We start from the raw sequence: 16,128 nt of genomic DNA, 5'->3' as shown, positions 1-16,128 counted from the left end.
GCGTGGTGCACATCCTCGTCGTACTTCTTTATGATAAGCTCGGTGACCTTGTGTCGACTGTTGAGGACGATAGGATACTTGACATCATCCGTTAGGTCCGGGGCCCGTCTCAGACGACCACCCACCCTGATGAGGTCATGGGTGTCGAGCTCGGGGGCCAAGGCGAGCAGTCGGCTGTCTGAAGGGATTGGCTTTTCTCCCTGCAGGCAGTCTAGCTCATCGGGAAATGAGTCTCTTTGGGCTCGCTGTAGCAGAAGGAGTTCTGCCTCTGCGTAGTTCGATGCGTCAATGTCTGTAGTGGGGGGAACCTCAGGGTGGTGCCACAAGAATGTCTTTATCTGCGCACTCTCAAAAGTTAAGCAGTCGTCTATGTTAGGGTCCGTGGGGGCTGGGACGTGCGTCAGCCCACAGAACATAGATTTCTTGATCTCTGCCTCCTCTTGACTAGCCTCCCGTGGTGTGGAGGTAGGCCACTCCTCCTCCGGGAGCTTGAGGAACTCAGGACCGTCACTGTAAATATTGGGACGTGTGAGGTCATCTAGAGACATCCCCTGTGTGATGACATCGGCTGGGTTTTGTTTGGTGTCAACGTACCTCCAGCACGCTGATCCTATCCAGGTCTTGAATCTCGGTGACTCTGACTCCCACGAAGACTTTGTATCTACAAGAATCGGACTGGATCCATGTAAGTACAGTCATGGAGTCTGACCACAAGATTGTCTTTTGCACTGTTATGGTGAGTTCACGTTGTATCAGCGTGGCGAGTTGCGCGCCTACCAGAGCTGCGCAGAGCTCTAGACGCGGGATAGATTGTTGCTTGCGGGGGGCTATTCTTGAGCGAGCCAGGACGAAGGTTGTGTGTACTTCTCCTCCCTCCTCTCGGGCTCGCAAGTAAGCCACCGAACCGTAGGCTACTTCCGAGGCGTCACTGAAGACGTGCAGGTCCATCTGACACGTCTCCAGCCGCACTGTGGGTGGGAAGTAGCTCCGGGAATGTTCACATTTTGGAGCGAGCTGAGTTCTCTCTCCCACTCTCTCCAGGTGGAAGCTAGGTGGTCGGGTATGGGGTTGTCCCAGCCCTGTTCTTTGTCCCACAGTTCTCGCACAAGCATCTTCGCCCGAGTGGTGTAAGGTAGGATACACCCCAGCGGGTCGTATTGGCTTGCGAGTGTTCTGTATACTCTCCGTCGAGTGGTCGGTAGAGGGGTCGACCTTCCCTGCTCCTGGGTCAGGGGTGTGTGCTTATAATGGAGCGAGTCTGTTTTGAAGCGCCAGACGAGGCCCAATGTCATTTCCTGTGCTTCACCTGGGGTGGTCGCCATCCAGGTCTCGCTGCTTGCTGCCTTTGTCTCTGGGGAGAGGCTGCGAAGTACTTGAGGGTCACTGCTGGCCCACTGCCTAAGGTCGAAGCCGCCTTTGATCAGGGAGGCTCGGAGCTTAAGTAGGATGGCTTCGGCTTCTTCTGGCGTCGAGACGCTTTGTAGACAGTTGTCCACGTAGAAACTCCTCTCTACGCTTTGTCTGACCTCCTCGTCAGCTTCAGGGTCTTCTGTCACGTGTTTTTGTAGTGCGAACGTGGCACAGCATGGACTGCATGTGGTGCCGAAGGGGAGGACCTCCCATTGATAGATGGAGGGTTGTTCATCGTTGATCCTCTCTCTCCATAGGAACCGCAGCAGGGGCTTGTCCTCCTCCATCAGTTGCACCTGCAGGAACATCCCTTTGATGTCGCCGCTGATGGCCACCTTGTCTTGGCGGAAACGTAGTAGTACGCCGAGGAGGGAGGGGCCGAGTGTCGGGCCGGGCAAGAGCAATTTATTCAGGTTCTGTAGTCCGATCTGGTAGCTGCAGTTGTATACAATGCGGTTCTTGCCGTTGTGGTGGATCTTGTGGTGGGGCACGTACCAGGATTCAGTCGTCTGGTCTGCCTCTTGATTGTCAATTTTCTTGATATGTCCCGCTGTGATCAGTTTGTCGATCTCAGCGCGGTATATAGTGGCTTGAGTGGGGTCTTTCGCTAGACGCCGCTCGGTGTTCAGTAGATAGCGTTCTGTCGCTTCTTTTGAGGCGTGGAGGGTGGGCATCCCCTCTCGCCTCAAGAGTGGAGTTGCGTATCTCATCACCCTGGCAGCACATCACCCCCACCCTGCAAAAACTCCACTGGCTCCCCATCAACTATCGAATCCCCTACAAGATCCTCCTCCTCACCTACAAATCCCTGCACGGGTTGGCCCCTTCCTACCTGACCAACCTACTCCACCCCTACACTCCAGCACGAGGCCTCCGATCCTCCAACTCCGACCTCCTCACCATCCCCCGCACCAGGCGTTCCACACTGGGAGACCGAGCTTTCGCTGCAGCAGCCCCCAGACTGTGGAACTCCCTCTCCCCCCTCATCCAAGGCTCTGACACCATCAACCTCTTCAAAACCAAGCTAAAAACCCACCTGTTCACACTTGCCTTCACGCAACACGGCCCCGCTCCCAAGTAGCCCACCCCTGACTCTTTTTAAGCCACAGATTCCGTTGTTTTGTTTTGTTTTGTTGTTTGTTTGTTTGTTTGTTAATTTTAACCACTTCATCCAATTGGACAGAACTTGCCTCCTTTTTTATTTATTTTTTATCTCTTATCTTATTTGTTTTTTCTTGTTGTTACTATACACAGATCTTTTATGTATTTTATTATATTTTTTTTTTTTCAATTTTATTACTTACTTTTATTTTTTCCATCCTTTCCTTGTACAGTGTCCTTGAGTCTGAGAAAGGCGCTTCTCTCTTAAAATTCAATCTATTATTATTATTATTATTATTATTATTATTATTATTATTATTATTATTATTATTATTATTATTATTATTATCACTCCGTCGACCTCGACCCTCTTTGTCTTCTGCTCGAGGAGAGCTATGGCATACGTGTCTTCCTTTGAACAAACTAGTTTATTTTCGTTCTTAAAGGGCATCGAGTCTAATGTCCATAGTCTCTCGACGTGCTGCAAGAGGGTGGTGTCGTCTTCGCTTATCCTCGTGTAGAGGCAGCGGGTGGCTGTCGGTCGGTTGGAAGACCCGGGGAGGGGGCCTTGTAGTGTCCAACCCAGGCGGGTCTTGACCGCTGCTGGACAGCCTCTGGGCCCGATGTGGACCTGGTCCGTTGGGACGATGAGGTTTGCATGGTCGGATCCTATGAGCATGGTCGGGGTGGCGCCGTCGATGAGCGGTATAGGTAGTTGACGTAGGTGCACGTATTTCTCCATCAGCTGTGTGATGGGGTAGGTATAACGTGACAGACCTATGTCATGGCTTGTGAAGGCGTTAGTGATGCTGTACCGCTTCTCGGGCTGCTCGACCGCTGCTATTGTGAATGAGACGTTTTCACCCTTTATGGTCTTTAGGTCTCGCCGAATAGTACGGATTGTCATTGTTTCTTCGGTACCCCGCAGGCCCAACTGGGCTGCGGCGGAAGCGAGGAGGAGAGTCTTTTCCGACCTATCATCTAGGACAGCGTAAGTGTCCAGGACCTTGTCCTCGTAGCTTAGGAGCACTCGGACCACCTTCAAGAGCACTCGGGAGCTCCCGCTCTTCGCGGGGTCTATATACATGACATTTACTCTCGAGCTGCTTTGTGGTACGGGTCTCCTCTTGTTGCTGTCGTGCAGGACCTCCAGGTGGGCGCCGTCGCACTTGCTGCATCTTTTCTTCAGGCGGCACTCAGCTGCCATATGGCTGTGCACGCAGCGGAAGCAGCGGCGGTTCGCTTTGATCCACTGACTCACTTCGTCAGCAGTCAACTTCTTGAAGGTGTCACATTGAGACAGCCAATGTTCATTTTCGCAGTACTGGCAGGAAATCTTCCAATTTCCCTTCGCGTGGGGGATGTTGTGGTTCTTGTGCTGCGGCACTGACTCGGCCTGGTGCATAATTGTCACTGACCGGCGGTTATCATTGAACCTCCGCGGTACATCTCTAGGGCTAGAGCCACTCCACACGAATGTGTCCAGTCGTAGACTGCTGACCTCCCTGGCGAGGAAATCAGCTAGGTCTAGGAGGGATGGTTCTGGGCCGTTCACGGCGGTCTTTCTGCCGCCGAAAACGCTCTTGACGGGCTGGAGGGAGCTTCTCCAGTATCCGCTCCACGTTAGAATTTACATACAGTTCATATCTCCCCTTCTCCTTTTGTGACCCCAGCATCCCCACGAGGGATTGTACCTTGATAGAGAGGTCATCTAGTGCTCTATTGTCTTTGGCTGGGGGGAGGCGGTCGATATCTCGTATTTCTTGGATCACGTAATCCCATATGCGTCCATAGCGCGCGTCGAGGGCCACCAGAGCATCTGAGTAGGGGGTTCTTGAGTTCGAATATGCCAGCGCTATGTTATGCGCTCTGGGCACTTTGAGATGCTTGAGGAGGATGGCATATTTATACGACTCGTCGTGGACATCGGACATTATAGTCTCTAAACACATGCGTAATTCTGTGTACTGTGCTCTGTCCTCGCGCGTAAAGTCTGGGAACGTCGGTGTTCCAAGGTAAGATGCCATGGATGGCTGGGACACCGATGAGCGTAGGGGGAGAGGCCTCCTGGGCGAGTCTCCCCGTACGGGTGGTCATGGGTTAGTGCTGGGTGGGTACCAGAGGCCGGGCCCCCAGGTGCTGCTCCTTGGTGCTGACTGTGCATCAAACTCACCCATGTGTTGGGTCGGGGGTTTGTAACGCAGTGACTCGGGGCTGAGGTCGGGGCTGTACTGGGCCTCCTGGTCCACAGTAGGTTCGTGCTGGTGGACTTGATGTCCCTCCTCTTCCTCCGCTAAGTCTTGGAGCCTTCTAGTTAGTCTCTCGGCGACGTAGGCTGGTTCTTCCCGTTGGCTGGGTCCCGTATAGACCGGTCGGGGAGGGGGCGCGGCGACGTAGGCAGGTTCTTCCTGTTGGCCGGGTCCCGTGTAGATTTGTCGGGTAGAGGAAGGTGCCCTAGACCCGTGTCGTGATGATCGCCGGGAGCTCCGTGTGGAGGAGGGGGGGGGTCGCCCTCTGGATCAATTGTTCTATCATCTGCGCCTGCAGACGGTCGCGCTCCGCTTCGCGCTGTGCATTGGCGGCGTCGCGCTGTGCATCGCGCTGTGCATTGGCGGCGTCGCGCTGTGCATTGGCGTGTTCTCGCTGAAAGTTCTCTTCGGCCTGGAAGCGCCTTTCCTCCAGTCTGATGCGTTCGTGCTCACTCTGTTGTTGCGCTTGGAGGCGCTCTCGTTCCGCTGCAGAGTGTTCGCGCTCACTAAGTGCTTGTGCTTGGAGACGTTCGCGCTCCACTGCAGACTGTTCGCGCGCACTCTGTTGGTGCGCTTGGAGGTGCTCTCGTTCCGCTGCAGAGTGTTCGCGCTCACTAAGTGTCTGTGCTTGGAGACGGTCTCTTTCGGTTGAAGCTGTCAGCGTGGCGATGAAGGCTTGCGCTAGTCTCTGTTCAGCCTCGCTGGGGGATGACGCTGATGGAGGTGATCGGGCGCTGACAGGGCTTGGTGGAGACCTGTTCTCTTGGCGCGCTTCAAGGTCCATCTCTTGAGCGCTGCTTCTTGCTTTCTCCCGCGCCCCGAGGTCCATCTCTTGAGCGCGGTGCTCTTCCCTTGGCTGCGCGCCGAGGTCTGTATCGGGTGCGCGCTCTTGGGTCTCTGGTGTCCCGGGGTCTATCCCGGGGGCGCTTTCTTTATCCTGGGGCGCTCCGGGGTCTATCCCGGTGGCGCTGTCTTGGGGTATAGTCACGTCATGTCCCGCTTGTTCCCCCCCATGAGCTAAGTCAGTTTCGTTTGAACCCACTGGGGTCTCTACTGGTGGGGCCGACAAGTCGATAGGATTGGGCATGCTTAAACTATCAGTTTTATCCGTGCTTAACGTCTTTTTAGATAAGCTAGGAGGTAAAACGAAAGCGTAGTCCTCCAGGTATGGAGGTGGCTGACGTTTGCGCCTAGAGCGCTCTACTTTGGGAGAGCCGTCTGGAGAGTGTCCGCCGCTGGCCATATCAATATAATATGATATTAAAGATTACTGATACCCTCCGGCTCGAAGGACCAATTGTAACTGAGGGGTTACAAAACCCTGACTGTATTAAAGATTTGATAGATTAAACCACTGCTATGTATGTACTTTAATTACTGGCCAGACAGTACATCTAATATATGGCAGACACTCATAATAACACGGCACTGACAAAGAAATATCATTTGAGGGTATTTATTATTATGCAGTAAATAGTTACAGATAGGAGAATTAGGGTCGCGCTTGTATGGCGAAGAATAGGCATAAAGTCAGTCAGTAGCATAAGTCAATGGGAATAGAATAGTTCCTACGATGGGACACTAGGCTAACCCCGCCCTAGCGTGGAATAGCAATTAGAGAGGGCAACGCTGGTACCGCTGGAGACACTGGGTTCCTCCCAGAGTTGTAAGTTCTGGAGGAGAGAGGAATGTTCGGATACTCAGTCTGATCAATTGAAGAAGAAGGGGATTCACGTACAGAAGCCAGTCCTTGTAATCCAACGCTCAGCAACAAAAGCAATAACTGTAATCCAAATGCTCGATAGCAAACGATGATAGCCAGCTAGCCTCGGTCCATGAGGCCAGCCCGAATGTAGATCCTCACGGTGTTTAAATCCAAACGACAATGGAAATAAACGATGCTCTTCTCCAGGTAGTACGTTCCACAATCAATATAATCCAACCAATACTGGTTCTGCAATCGCCGCCATCGGTTCTCCTGTGCACATGTCCAGCAGGTTCTCCGACTAGGCCTCCTCGTGTGCTGGTACCAATGTATTTAGTCCACGCGCACTGGCTAAGGTCCACTAGCTAAACGGACGAACTGTTGGGTAATGCTACACACGAACGAACTGGTGTTGGCACGATACACAATAAATTAACGACTCTTTACTTCACATTAAGCTAGGTCGAACTTGACGTTACTGCATTAAATCTGACACTTTTACTATTCACTCCGCACATGGTTCTCAACGCTCTGTTAAACGCATGGCTTCTCACTTCATTAGTGGATGAGCGAACTGGATGAAAACTACTTAGACGAACTGCTGCTGTTCGCACCTGCGCCGTATATATACTTAAGTGGCAATCTAGTGCCGAACCTCAGTTCTCGTCTCGAATCAATACGCTGTCTCGCCTTTGAGCCTTTGAACCTGACTTTGGGGGCTTGCGGTCTGGCGCCGATAGCATTGTCCAATAGGGAAAGCGAATATTACTATAATTCAAACGCAGGCTTAAAGGGATATACCGTGTATATATAAATAATATACAAAGTATATAAAACAATAAATGTAGATTCTCAGCTTTAATCTGGCCCTTCACAACAAATATAACTCATCAGTTTCTTAATACTACTATACTGTACTATAATATTAGTGAAGCCTAATCATTATCTGCAACTGTGAAGAAAAACCCCTCTGGTTTAAACAGAATGAATAGACACATAAAACAAATATATTAAAACAAATGTTTTTTCTTTTCTTTCTTTTATAAAAAAAAATTTGAATGTTGATTTAGAATTCGAATGGCAACGTAACGAACGAAGGTTCGAACATTCAAACGTTTGGGCTCAGCCCTAGTGTCTTAGTGTAATATGACAGTGGGAACCAACACCATGTAGACCATGGTACTGCCATTCTGGAGACACAGACGTCCCTGGGTTGGCTTGAACCACCAACCTTTCGGTTAACAGCCGAACGCGCTAACCAATTGCGCCACAGAGACTTGTATAACAGACAGGTTTTTGGGCATGACTTAAGATAACTTAGGCATCAAAGGTCAAGGATTAATACCAGCCACTGCAGGAGTTTCAGAAAGGATAAATGGACTCCCCGTCGGGGAATTGAACCCCGGTCTTCCGCGGCAGGCCCGGGTTCGATTCCCGGCCAATCCATGAGCCATTTTTAAGCACAGCAAAATCTAGACAAAAGACAGAAAGAAGGTTGTTGAGATATCAGTGCTTTACACTTGCAATCTATGAAGACTGCATTATTACACACGCTGCGAGTAACACAGTTGGAAGGGATTAAGGGGATAAATGGACATCACATAGAAAATAGAGGGGAGGAAAAGAAAGTAAGAAGGGGTACACAGAAGACACCACACACGGGTTTGGGAGGAAGGAGGGACATTGGAACATATGAGCCACATTGAGAGGGACCTAGGAAATGGGGGTCTTTGATCAGAATGAAGGACAGAGCGCTTTTGACCAGGAGCTCGACAGCAATAAAAACAGTAAGAAGGCTGGACAAATATGACAAGCGGTTGGGGGTAAAGGTTTCAAACCCCCAAGCCGTCAGGAGGAGGCCTCTCACTAGGAGAGCAATTACTCCTCACCCACCAGCAGGGGACAGGGGGGGACACAGGGACCCCCTGAACGCCTTGGGAGCACTTTATGTAAAGTTTATGTTTTTTATTTATGTTAATCATTATATGTATTCGGTGAAGAGAGCGGAGGCTACAACCGGAGGGGGGAATGAATGTGACATGGGGGGGACTGACAGACGAAAGAAGAAGAAAGATGACAATGGTTAAAGGTATAAAAATGATGTCGTTAAACGTTAATGGAATGAATAATACGATAAAGAGGGGCAAAGTGATGTTGAAATGTAAAAAAAGTGAGATGGAAGTGATTTTTCTGCAGGAGACACATTTGGTAGCACAGGATCATGAGAAACTGAAGAGATTTGGATATGAAAATGCATACTATAGTTCCTTTAAACGGAACCTGAGGAGAGGAGTAATCACGTTAATCAAAAACACAGTCAAATTTGAATTGATCAAGGAAGTAAGAGACAAGGAGGGAAGGTTTGTTCTGGTGAAGGGAAAAATGGAGGGTCAAATGATTACGTTAGTGAATGTTTATGCACCCCCGGAGAGTGAGAGGGATTTATATGAGACCATTTTTTATATGATAGTGATGGAGCTAGAAGGGATATTGATATGCGCGGGAGATTTTAATGTAGTACTGAATCACGACCTAGACACCACGAGTACTAGAAAAGGACGGGCACCAATCAGTAGATATATGAATATTCAGATGACGGAAATGGGAATTACAGATGTTTGGAGGGGGATGCACGCCATGGACAGGGAATACACACATTACTCACACCCGCACGTGACATATGCGAGAATAGACTACTTTTTGATGATGACGGGGGACAGTTACAGGGTACGGGAGAGCAGAATAGGAGTAGCGGACATATCGGATCACAGTGCCATATATCTGACAGTAGATCTAGAATGGAGATGGAGGAACACGATCTGGAGACTAAATGTAGGAATATTAAATAACAAGGGGGTGGTGAGTCAGATCAAGGAGGAGATAGCCAGGTATAAGGAAGAAAATGACAACAGGGCGGTAGACCCGAACATTCTATGGGACACACTGAAGGTGGTGATAAGGGGGAAATTGATAGAGAAGACAGCAATGCTGAAGAAGGCCAGAACGGAGACATATCACAATCTGATAGGGAAGCTGAAGAAGCTAGAGGGGAGACACCAGATATCAAAAGAACAGGAAACGCTCGGAGAAATCAAAGAAGTAAAGGCCAGGATAAATAGGGAATTATTGACGGAAATAGAAAAGAAAGCGAGGTTCATGAAACAAACGTACTATGAAGGGGGACCAAAAGCGACCAGACTGTTGGCTAGGAGAATTAGGACGCAACAGAAGTTGAACACGATACACACAATAAGGGATACAAAGACTAATGAAATATTGAGGGACCCAGCTGAAATAGAGAGGACATTTAGAGAATACTATGAGAAACTATACACACAGCCAAAAGCAGCGGGAGAAGAGGAAATAGAAGCATATCTGGAGAAGCTAGAGTTACCATCGATAGGGAAAGAACAGAATGAAGAATTAAATAAAATAATTACGGAACGAGAACTGGAAGAGGCAATTAGTAGAGCTAAAAACAACAAGTCTCCGGGGAGCGACGGATTCCCATCGGAATTCTACAAGACATTTAGAACAGAATTAGCACCCATGTTAGGGGCGGCGTTCAGACACACGATGGAAGAGGGCAAAATGCCCCCCTCGTGGAAGGAAGCCATAATCACCACGATACCGAAGGAAGGGAAGGATAGAGAATTATGTAGTAGTTTCAGACCTGTGTCCATACTCAACGTGGATTACAAGATGTATACATCGATAATATCAAAGAGATTTGAGACGTTTATGCCAGACATTATAGATGAAGATCAAACTGGATTTATTAAAGGGAGACAGACACAGGACAACGTGAGAAAGACATTACACATAGTAGAGGAGATACAAAAACAAGGTGGTAGCGCGGTACTGATTAGCCTGGATGCAGAAAAAGCATTTGACAGTGTGAGCTGGACATTTTTATACAGAACATTGATGAGGTTCGGACTGAATGGGAGGGCAATGAAGATGATCAAGGCACTATATCAAGAACCGACAGCAAGGGTTAAGGTGAATGGCAGCCTGACGGATAGAATCAGATTAGAGAGGGCTACCAGACAGGGATGTTGTCTCTCACCAACGCTCTTCGCCGTTTTCATAGAACCACTGGCACAACTGATCAGACAGACCGAGGACATCAAGGGAGTAAGGATAAAGGGAACGGAATATAAACTAGGCCTATTTGCGGATGACGTGATAGTATACATGAGACAACCAGACAAGAGCTTCCCGGCACTGATGGATCTACTGAAGGAATATGGCCACTACTCAGGATACAAACTAAACGTGACAAAGACACAGACCTTAGCATGGAACTATACCCCAACGATGGAAATTAGGGAACAGTACGGGATAAGATGGGACATGGACAAGATTAAATACTTAGGGGTGAACATCACGAGAGGGGTGGGGAAACTGTTTGAGGCGAACTATACACAGATAAATCAGAACATCAAGAGAGACTTAGAGAGATGGACAGTAATGCCCTTGGACTTCAATTCAAGAATAGAGGTCATTAAAATGAACATACTATCAAGGTTACTGTACCTGTTCCAGTCACTACCGATACAAATACCACAGAATCAATTCAGGGAGTGGGACAGACTGATATCGAGGTTCATATGGGCGGGGAGAAGACCACGGGTCAGATATAAAACACTACAACTACCAAAGGAAGAGGGAGGGATGGCAGTACCCAGCCTACAAGATTACTATTATGCAGCACAACTGAGAGCAGTGACATGCTGGTGTAACGATAAGTATGAGGCAAGATGGAAAGACATTGAAAAAGAAGGGGAGGGATACAAGGTACAAGCTCTGGTGGGAGATAGGGAACTATTCAAAGAGAAAGAGGGACTGTTAGATCCAATCACCAAATGCACCTTGACCATATGGAATAGAGTAGTAAAAACACACAAATTGGAGAAGCAGACAGGGGTTCTGAGATGGATAGCACATGACAAGAGATTCAAACCAGGGAGGTTGGACCATGGATTCAGAAGGTGGGAGAGGGGGTGGGGCAACAGCGATATGCAAATTGATAGAGAAGGGGGAAATGCAAACATTACAAAAATTAAAGGAGAAATTTGGACTAGAAAACAGGGACCACTTCAGATATCTACAGATTAGAGATTACTATAATAAAGAAATAAGAGGGGACAAGGACGAAGAACAGAATGGAATAATTAGGATGATAGTAAGGGCATACGAAGGAGGGAAAGGAAGGGTAATATCAGCACTGTACCGGGCTATAATGACCAGCAAGGGACACACGACCGATTACATAAGGGAGAAATGGGAGAGAGAACTAGAGATAGGAATAACAGGGAAGGAATGGGGTAACATATGCGAGGTGCAACATTCAACAACAGGATCGAGGATATGGAAAGAGTTTGGATGGAAAAACATAATCAGATTCTTTATAACCCCAGAGCTGAAGGGAAAATATGCACCAACACAAAGAGCATGCTGGAGGATGTGTGGGAAGGAGGGGGCAAATCACACACACATATTCTGGGGATGTCAGAAGCTGAAGGGGTATTGGGAGGAGATAGGGGAGGCAATGAACAGAATATTAGGATACGGGTTACCACAAACGGGACTGGTGCTTTACTTAGGAGACCTGACACACAAGGGAATACAAGGGGGGGACAAATATTTAATAAAGATAATGTTGATAGCGGCCAGAAAAGCAATAACAAGACTGTGGTACAAAGAAGACCCACCGACAATAGCACAATGGGTAGGAATAGTAGGGGAGATACAGGATATGGAGAGGATAACACACATGCTGAGGTTACAGGAAGAGAAATTTGGAGAAAGATGGGGAAAGTGGGAGGATTACAAGGGGAACGAAAACGACATCACAGAGGAAGAACCAAATGCAACACAAGAGGGCGAAGGGTAAAGGAGGAAAGAGGTTCAAGGAGGGTCTCTGAACCCATGTCACAAAATGCTGCTTTAGTTAGCTTTTTTATTTTAATTTTTGTTTAGGGTAAGACAACCGTTTTATGTTTTTCCATTTTATTATTTATGTTTGTGGAATTTCTGCTCAAGTCAGTATTTTTTATTTTGCTTTTGAGTATTACATTTTTTCTTTATTGTTTATGTCTGTTTAATAGTGTTGTTGATGTTATTGTATATGTTGTGTTGTATGTCTATAAATGTTTAATAAAAATTTAAGTTTAAAAAAAAATAAAAATAAAATAGCACCCTTTTTGTACTCAATCTGGAGTCACTCCCCCACCCCGCCACTAGATGGTCATAGAGACCTATATCTGAATATTCCACTATGGGTAATGGAAAACTCCCCAGCACCACCCCCCCCCCTCCGCCACTAGGTGGCGACCAGTGATGCCAGTAACGCGTTACTAAGTAACGCGTTATTGTAATCTGATTACTTTTCCCCGAAAATAGTAATCTAACGCGTTAATCTTTAAAAGCCAGTAATCTGATTGCAGTTACTTGTCCAAGTGGCTGTGCATTACTATTTCGTTACTATCTCATTATAAATTCATAATGCAGGCGGAATGCAGTATTTTATTTCGTTTTCGACAGTCAAAAATACATTTTGAGCTGTTTTTCTTTTGGGAGTGACGTGGTGTGGCAGTGAAAGGGTTAAATACAAGAATGTGTCCCGCGGCGTGACTGGTCCCTCTGTCTTTGAGTGACTCTGCTTTGGTCCAATCACATTCCCCATCCACAGTCTGCGAATCAGAGGCAGAGTAGGGCGGGTCTTCACAGCACGTCATGTGACATATGCGCCAATCGTGTGACAGCAGGGCTCCGTCGTCGGAGAATTCCACCCCAAAACGCTTGGCAAAATTAAAAGTGAAACCGCAAGATGATTTTTGCGGTTTCTGTTCAGAATTCCACCCCAAAACGCTCGTCTAAACGTAGCCTCAGTCACTACTTCACGGCGGAGGAAACAAAATACTGTCTACTGCTAAAAACAGCACATCCAATTGCATTGAAAGCATCTGGAATCACAACACTAGCCGACGCTTCGACTAGGTACAGGAGGGTTGATGGTGGCAGAGCAAAAGCTCTTATTTGCCAGATTTACAGTTAATTTACATGTTAAAGAGAGACTGATTGTATGTTTATAGAGAGACATTTATAAAAACAATTTAATAGTTACAGTTGATATAATTGAATAGTTCAGCCTGCATTTGTTAGATGTGATACACTGGTTTTGTAAAACCACTGGCTGGCTGCTCTAATGCTGTGAGCATCATAGACTGTTGCTTTACCATACTTGATGGTACAGAAGCTGAAGCACTAGTTTAACAATTTACGTTATGTGCAGAGAAACAAGTTAAAAACAATTTATGCACTTTCAATAAAGCGTTTAAAAAAACTGTTGGGGGAACAACGACGACTTCGTAACCTAGTTACTTTCAAAGTAACTAAGTTACTCTGATAATCAAGTAATCAGTAAAGTAACTTAGATTACTTTTTAAAGGAGTAATCAGTAATCAGTAATCAGATTACTTTTACAAGTAATCTGTGGCATCACTGGTGGCGACCTACTCCTCCTCTATGGTGTTTTAGTTGACGTGTCACTTCCTGGTTCTTATCTGTTGTTATCTCCTCGTGGCTCACGGCCATCTTGTCTGCTCAATTTTGTTGACATTTCCTCTCATCTTATCTCGCCCATCCTCCTCGTGGCCCTTTGCGGCCATCTTGTCTCTGTGCCTTTTTTTTCCCACTGTCCCTTTAATGCCTCAAACATTCTCTCGCTACCGACCACACCCGTAACGTTTGTTCACTGCTCCCTTCACGTCACAGTCCCGCTTCCCGCTTTCTGTGTTTTGAACAGTAATCAACTAAATACGATGTTGCCCCTTTAATTCCACTAGACATCTCCCCTTTGCCTCCCTTCTCATCTCCTACACAGTGGCTTCTGTGCTCTGTAGATAAGACTCTCGATTTCCAAAACAAAAACCTTGCCGCTCTGCCTGTCCCAAAACACACTATTACAGCTGGCGTTCTCTGTCGCTACTTATTTACGGATGCACTATCTGTTCGTTTTTATTTGGCTTAAAAGATCAAAACAACCATGTGCGTGCAAGTGAACTCACATTATTTCTCCAGCCACTGTTTGCTCGCTCCTCATGGACGCTCGAAACGACTCTCTCCCATGGTTGGCTGTCCTCGCTTGCCGGCTTGGCTCGAGTCCATGATGGCTGTTGTTCACTCGTCCCCGCATTGAAAAGTATTTTTCTGTTGTTCTTATCTCTTGCAAATCCGGCTGTCATCGGCAACCAACTGTTAGATCCTGATCAATCTGGCCAGTATCACGTCTTCTTGTGTTATCCTCTCTCCATCCAATTCCTCTGCGTTGTGTAATTTTAATGGTCCCGACGTCTCAGATACTGGCTGAATATAATCCTTATCTCTCCTTGTTAGTACGATCCCCAAACCATAATAATTCTCCACCTCCGTAAGGATTTGACACTTCGACACAGCGTAATACCTTATGAGGAAAAGCGTTGTTTATTGATATAAACAGAAACCTCAGCTCAGATGTTAACAGATTGTATTGTCCTTGAAGAGTCTATTCTAATGATCTTTCGGTGTGTTCAGTCTATTGTCCTTTTGCTATTCAGTCCACTGGTGGTCAGGCCTGGTCTTTAGCCTAACCCTCCTCGCGTTAGCCGAAGCTAATGCTGATGTGGCATCCTTCCTCCCCCCCCCCCTCTCTCTCTATGAGAGGAGAGAGTCTCTTGGTCTCTTCCCTCCTGTGGGATTCATTTCTTTGGTCTGCCTTACACCCGGAAACACCGTTCGACTTATAGATCTTCGTCGTAGCAACGACGGCCCCGCCTTCTGGTTGTCATGCGACGTGGTGTCATGACAACTAATAACCTTTCACACCATTAAACGTTTCATTAAGATGAACCTCTCTCCCTCCTGCTCTGGGCCTACAGTACACTCGCTCTTATCAATGTTGTGTCTTAGATTGGAATGTCAACATTCTCTCGCTGGCAGTGTGCTGCTATCCTGAACCACCGTTCTATCACCCTCTTCTAAGGCAAACCATGCACATTTCGATCTCTCTGACCCAGCACCGTTTTAGCTGTGGTCATCTCCCCCCAATCTATACATCACATACATTGAATAAACCCCGTTTTCTCTCACCTTCGACTTGAACGACTTCAGGACATCGCCTCAGACTCCCGTCTCTCAGCACTACAGTACATTCAATATCAAATAGTTCTCTACTTTTACTTAAGTAGTAGCTACAGTACTCTACAGTACCAGCTACAGTAGTAGCTACAGTACCAGCTACTGTACCATCTACAGTAGTAGCTACAGTACCAGCTACAGTAGTTTGCTGTGCTGTTTCACTGCTAGGTATATTAAACACAGTACATAGATTATTGAATTGATCATAAGTGAATCCAGTGGCATATTTGAAATAGGCTGGTACACGGCTGTGCTGCAAGACCTATGGTGTTAATCTATTTGGTACTTGATTAAGTCTCAGAACAGTATTTATACTCGTCAGTGATTCGATTTGTGCTTGTTGATTTCTCAATCATTCATCTCGCTCCTCTTGTCCACCTTCTTCCATTGGGCTTGGGGGGGGCTTCTCCACAGGCCGGCGCTCCCCATCTGGACAAAAGACAGTTAGCAAACGTTAAGTTAGCTAAAAACACCAGTTAA

The sequence above is a fragment of the Notolepis coatsorum genome (genome assembly GCF_963971535.1).
Source record: "Notolepis coatsorum genome assembly, chromosome: 9".
Lineage (NCBI taxonomy): Eukaryota > Metazoa > Chordata > Actinopteri > Aulopiformes > Paralepididae > Notolepis > Notolepis coatsorum.
The sequence above is the reverse complement of the archived record's forward strand: the minus strand, read 5'-3'. Positions refer to the sequence as shown.